Consider the following 6,863-nt stretch of genomic DNA (forward strand, 5'->3'; position numbering starts at 1 on the left):
AGAAATAGCCCTCCTTAGTTTCAGTCCAATCCCTGACCCATTACACAAATAAGGAATGTTTCCTTCCAACACCCCACTGCATAGGGTGATACGATTTCCTCCTTTTTACAGATGGGGCACCAAGGCAAAGATAGACCTTGTGACTTCCCTAGAGTCACACAGAGGGTCTGTGGGAGAGACAGAATGTGAGTCCAGATTTCTCGCACCCCAGTCCTGTGCTGTAGCCGAAAGACCACCCATCTCATTAGAACAGTCACACCCAAACGAAATTATATTATCTCATTTGCATATTCACTGCAATGCTGGTAACTAAGGGTACGTCTACACTACAGCGCTAGTTCGAACTAACTTAGTTCGAATTAGTTAATTCGAACTAAGCTAGTTCGAACTAACGCATCTAGAACTAAAAACTAGTTCGAACTAGGCGTTAGTCCTCGTAAAATGAGGTTTACCTAGTTCGAACTAAGCGCTCCGCTAGTTCGATTCAAATTCGAACTAGCGGAGCGCTAGTGTAGCGCATAGGAAAGTTAGTTCGAACTAACGTCCGTTAGTTCGAACTAACTTTCTAGTGTAGACATACCCTAAGGGGCTGAGTCTACTCATGTACATGGAGGCAGGGATTGAATCAGGCCCAGAGTACAAGTCCCAACTCACACAGGATAAAATTAACAGGGTTAGAAAGTCCCAGGAGGAGTTTTCAAAGGGTCCTGATCTGTATACTCACTGTTTGTAGCCAACACTGGACTGAGACTTGCGTGTTGCCAGTAGCACAAACCCTCCTGTAGCAAGTTCAGTTCCCCAAGCTTAGGTTTGATGTTTTACTCTCTCTGAACACATTCTCAGTGAAATGCTGTCAGCCGAATGTACCTGCCCGCTAATTAACCTTTCTCTGTTGCTATTTTCATTGCAAGTCCCAATCCTCCAGGGGTTCGAATGCACTCCTAGAAATTCTCAGAAAGCTGAAACACAGACTCCAGCTGTGAAGCCTGGGGTGAGTTATATTGTCCCAAACATTGGCTTGGCAGCTCTTTCTATCTGGCTGGTGGTGGATAAGTGGTATGACACTAGGCCTGGATTGCTATGCGGACTTGGGTTCTATTCCTTCCTGAGTGATCTTTGGCAAGTGTGTGAGAATAAAATGATCAAACAGAGGTGTCTATACTAGCCTTTCCACTATCTTGAAATCAATGTGGCTTTCCAGTAGCTCTCTGAGTTGGGCCTGTAATTTAAGTACCTAAGTGTGGATTTAGGCTTCTAATTTGAAAGGCACCCAGGGTTGAAAATTTTGGCTTTAACTTCTGTGCATCAGCTTTTCCCCAGTCAAACAGGTGTAATGTGCCACCTGTGTCATGTAGGTGTTGCGAGGCATTAAGGGTGAGGCTTACGGGTTAGCCAGTTAAATATTCACATCCCTACTCCGGGCTCCCTTTCCTCTTGTGCTTCTGGTCTAGATTATGAAACTGAACTTGTAAACATCCCACAGCAAATCCATCCCTCTGTAACCCTCCGGCTGTGTCTCCAGCTATGGAACGACAACTTTCCCGGCATAGTTCTCAGATGTGTTGCTAACAATCGGCTTCATCATGTCCTCAAGAGTTACCCCATCAAAAATTATGGCATCTGCTGCTGGAGTGGGATTTTGCAGTGGAACATAGCTCTCTATATTCAGCAGATCAGTTTCCCTGTCTCTCTCTATTGTGATTTAACCTTTCTGCCAGATGGAGCCAGCAGCAGCCAAGGCTGAGTTCAATATCAAGGGGTTGCTTTCCATTCATCCAACACAGAAGTGACTCGAGCTCCCACCCAGTAACCTGGGAAATTCACACAACACACCTGGGCCCCTTTGGGGCTACATCTAGACTACAGGCTTCTTTTGGAAGAAGCTTTTTTTGGAAGAGATCTTCTGGAAAAACTTCTTCTGAAAGAGAGCACCCACAATGCAAAAATGCATCAAGGAAGTGATCTGCTTTTTTGAAAGAGAGCGTCCAGACTGAATGGACTCTTTCTCGCATGTAAGCTGGACGGAGTGGCCACCAGGGCACCTGTGCTTTTTCCTCTTTCCTCTTCTTCCGAAAGAACTCCCTCTTTCCCATCCACACACGCCTTTTTGTGAAAGAGGATTCCCAACGCTGGAAAAACTCTGTTCTTTTGAGTCACTTTTGGAAGAACGCGATTGCAGTGTGGACGTAACTCAGGTTTTGTCGGAAAAATGGCCATTTTCCTGACAAGGGTTTTGTAGTGTAGACATACCCTTGGAGGCAATGCTTCCCCACTCGCAAGCACGGAGTCTGAGCCTGGAAAAGAAACTTTTAATAAAAGGGAGGGAAGTAACTTGGCATTAATTTGGGAAAACACCTCAAACAGGGCTCATAACATGACCATGAGTAACGGTCCCACCCCAAGGAGGTTGGGTAGTGTCCTTTTCCTCTCAGGTTCTTAAGTCCAGCATCCTAAATATACCCTTCACAACCCTTCACTGAACCCCATTAACAGTTGCTGCTCTTAGTCAGTGCAGATCCAGAGTTCAGAGTTGCGTCCACAGAGTTCACTTCCCATCTCCCATCCTGTAGAAGGTGGGAGGTAAAGAGAAATCTCACTTGCCATCCACCTGCTCACGCTCTCTGCCATGGCTCTGTTGGCCTCTTTGTTGGCTCTCAGTCACCATCCCTTGCCGTCCACCTCTTGGCTGTTACTTCTGCCCATCCGCCTCAAGTGATGTCAGCTCTCAGCAATTTCAGCCCTTAGCAAGCAGGGTAAAAGAAACACAGCTCCAACCCCATTAAGGTAAGAGAGGGGCTCCTAATAATACTATTTAGCTCTTATTTCTCAACCCTTTTCAGTTTAGTCCTGCTGAATGTGATGTAGCAAGATTTGTGCCGACATCCACAGTTTTTATTTAAGTCTGTTTATTACCACCACCATCACCTAATCTTCACATGTCCAGGGGGATAGGAGGTGCTTTTAGCATATGGAAACATCTGATATTTTCTGCTTGAGTTTGATAGCCAGATTCAGCATGATCTCTCGTTGGTGCCGCTGGATTAATCAACTCCGCATCTGTGTTTTCTGGGCAAAGCACAGACTCCCCCCCGTCAGCAGAGGAATGGGATTTCTCTGATGGACCTGGCGCTCAGACAAGCCTGTATCTTTTTCACATGTTTGAAGAACTAGTACTAGCCAATAGTAATCTAATATCTTTCGCCACTGTGTACAGTTGGACTTACCCAATCACTAAGCCTCTTCTGCACAACCAAATTAGCATCTGAAAGAGAAATGTGATTAAATTCTCTCATGACCACAGTGGCAATCAGAATTAGTAGAAAATGTCTCCTTACAATGATTGTAAGGTCACATTGAAGCAAAAGCTAAGGACACATCCCTGGTATATCCAACTGTAAAACAATGCTATTTGCTGATTATGACAATACAGCCGCTCCCTGAGTTACGACCACCTCCACTTATGACCATCCGCACTTATGACCAAAGTGGTTGTAACTGCAGGTCTGAGTTACGAACGGCGATTCGCGCTTAGGAACAGCGCAGTCGCCATGTAACTCTATGGGATCTGAGTTACGAACACTTCGAGTTACGGACCAAGTGTTGGTCCATAACTTGTTTGTAACTCGAGGAGCGGTTATACTGTTAAAATGGCTGCCGCAGCCATCACAGCATGAGTTGCTGATGGTCCCATCTCAAAAAATCATTATTAGGTCATCGCCTAAAACTGATACTTTTCATGCATTCATCAAAAATCCCACAATTCCATGTTCAGATAAAGCTAATGTCGACAGTAACAAGGGCTATGTTGAGTATGTAGCGGCTTCATTTAGTGACATAAAAGGGAACTAGTTCAAGATCCACCCCCTTACCGGGGAAAACTAAACCTCACCCAAGGGCATCTTTAAGCGCCCATACTTCCCCACTCACAAGCACGGAGTCGGGATATATCAAAAGAAAAGTGTTATGCTGAAGAGAAGGAAACTCAGCATTAATTTGGGAAAACACCACAACAGTGACTCAGGAGTACACAAACAATAAGTAAAATTCCCACCCCGCAGCACCTTGGTCAGCGTCCTTTGTCTCAGTTTCCTAGCTTTGTGGCGTGGAAGTCCAATGGGCAGAGATGAAGGTAAGCGGGTGCATCCTGGTGCTCAACTTTGGCAAGAGATGGCTGAGCTGTAGCAAAAGCCAGCAGGGGAGCTATTTAAAGAGCTGGAAGGGTTGCAATAGGACAGTCCCCATAAGAAATGTGAAGTTACTTCCACCGTGACCAATGAACAAGTGTTTTCCCTTCTGCTACCTCATGTATTGTGTGTTGGCTATGGTCAGTGAAGGCTGGAGTCCAGGGGTGCGATCACACGGGTTCCCCTCCTATCCTTAGGAAATGTGAGAGTGATGCCTCCACCACTGATTGTGACATCACATCCACCTTGAAGGCCACCTCTCCTGCTGCTGCTCATTGCTAAAACTGCTGAGTTCAGAGGCTCCTCCATCACCGGGACGGGGCTATCCTTTGTGATTTCACCAGCTGGCCTCTGCCTCATTGTGTTCACAACCCTGTCCCCACACACGTAGCCCCCAGAACTGCACCTCTCTGGTTTCAGATCCGACAGTCACCGAACAAAACCAAGAACTTTCACTGGCCTCTAGCCAGCTCTGTCTATAGACACTGAAGCGGAGAGTGACATGGCTCTTCGGACCCGTTCTGGACAAGTCCACCCCTCCCAGCAGGAACACCTTGGCTACGTCTACACTGCAGGCTTCTTGTGCAAGAACTTTTTGCAGAAGAGATCTTCCACAAAACGTTCTTACACAAGAGTGTGTCCACACCGCCATGTGCTTTTGCACAAGAGTGCATCCACACCGCCATGTGCTTTTGCACAAGAGTGCATCCACACTGCCACGGACATTCTTGTGCAAGAAAGCTCTGATGGCCATTCACAGAATGGCCAACGGAGCACCTGTGCTTTTTCCAACACAGGTTTCTTGTGCAAGAAACACTTGGTGTCCATCCACACATGCCTTTTTGCACAAGAGCTCTTGCACAAAAAGGCTTATTCCTTGTAGAAAGAAGAATAACTCTTGCGCAAAAAGCCCTGTCTTCTGATGATCTACTGTACTTTTTCTTGTGCAAAAACGTGCTTGTAGCGTGGATGCTCCACGAGTTTTTCTGCAAAACCTCTGCAGTGTAGACTTAGCCCTTGTTCTTGTTCATGGTGGTGGAGAGTGCATGGACGTACTCCTGTTGCCACACAAATTCATGACTACCACCCGATGTAGGGAGTGGAATCCAATGTGAGATGACTCTCTTTGAGTAGGGCTTGTTAAGGACAGATGCGCTGGCCTTTAGCCATATGGCATGGATAACAACATCTCATTCCCCTTGCGGCCACACTTCACTGGATTTTAAATCAAAGCAGCCACACTTGGTCCTTTTAGCAGAGCAGGTTTGCCTGTTGGTCATTGAAGTAAAGTCAACATGTCCCTGCAGACATGAGGTCTTCCTCCTTACTCACCAATAGATGGCAGGAAAGAATTCATGTCAACCCGCTGGTTTGTTGTAAGACACACGAAATGAGCCCAATTCATCTCCTTGCCCCTTGAGCTGTCATTTGCACCAGGGCAAAATCAGCATATGAAGCTATGGAATCCTTATGGTGGCATGTTGGAGACATAGGGCTGGAGCACCCACAGATACATATCAGTGGGTGGTTAGTACCTACAGACAGAGAAGCTCCCCTCTAGCCTCTACTTCCCCCCACTCTGAGGCTCCTACTCACTAGTGGCCCCACAGATCAGCTCTTCCCCCTCCTTCCCAGCATCTCCTTTCTGCCATGGATCAGCTGTTCCGTGATGTGTAGGAGGCACTGGGAGGGAGGTGGAGCAGCAGGGATGCAGCACTCGGGGAGGGGTGGAACTGGTTCGGAAGAGCAATGGAAGCAGCTGGGCAGGGGTAGGGGTTGGGATGAAGTGGGGGTGGGAACTAGGGCAGAGCAGAGGTTGAGCTCCTCCTGAAGAAAGTTGGATGCTGGAGTCATTGGTTGGAGACCTCTGTGCTGGTCTGACCAAGCAGCACTAGGCGGAGCACGAGGAAGAATTCAGCCTGATGAGTTCAGCTCAGAGGTTCCAGGCTTGCTTAAATTAACACCCCAGCAACGCAGACTGAAAAATCCACAGCGTTTTTTCTTAGCATGATTCAAAATCCCTATTGTCATCATCAAATGACCTCTCACTCCCTCCTCCGGGTTTTCATTTAAATTCACATCCCTCTTATTGGGATTTATATAATTCAATTTATTTGACATATTCCTGATACTCTGATGATAAAAAAAAACCAAACCCTTTGCACAGAGAAAAACAGATTACCTCTTAGTCCCCTGATGTTTCTTCTCTTTTTCTCTTGCATGCACACACACACGTGCCACTGCTGCTAAGCTATTCGTTTCGTGAGCTGCCGATTGGGTCATTTATCTCATAACGCATTTCTCCCTCATAAAATATTTGGTGGCAACATCCTGAGTAACAATTGGTGCGTCTGGGGAAAGTGCAGGATTGTGCTGTGCTAGAGCTGGTGGCAGAACACACTAACAAAGGAGATAGTCAATTTAGTAAGTGGGGCTAAATATATATTCTTAAAAAAAAGTAGATTCCTAAACTGTCGTATGTTTTGATAAGAAGCAGTCTGAGTGCAACATGTTGTCACTTGTCAGAAGCAGTTTTCTTCTTTGCCTTGCCTGGTAGCCTTTGGGTGTTGTTTCTCCACTGTCTAAATGGCAACCCACAGCAGCTGGCTGACGGCTGTGCTAAACAACTGTACCATTTCCCTTCTATTGAAGAGGGAAACAGCTCCTTGCCCGGAGAAA

The 6,863-nt window shown here is 46.5% G+C and overlaps 1 long non-coding RNA gene across 1 annotated transcript; it reads right to left on the minus strand.

Annotated features, from left to right (window-relative positions):
• Window positions 1–2,889: 2,889 nt before the first annotated feature.
• LOC142826683 (uncharacterized) lies at window positions 2,890–4,430 on the minus strand. Its single transcript, XR_012900883.1, has 2 exons — window positions 4,301–4,430; window positions 2,890–3,262 (listed from the first exon to the last, which is right to left on the minus strand). It is a non-coding gene; the product is annotated as an uncharacterized LOC142826683 (long non-coding RNA).
• Between the last annotated feature and the right edge of the window lie 2,433 nt (window positions 4,431–6,863).

This window comes from Pelodiscus sinensis, chromosome 2 (genome assembly GCF_049634645.1).
Source record: "Pelodiscus sinensis isolate JC-2024 chromosome 2, ASM4963464v1, whole genome shotgun sequence".
Classification (NCBI taxonomy): Eukaryota; Metazoa; Chordata; order Testudines; family Trionychidae; genus Pelodiscus; species Pelodiscus sinensis.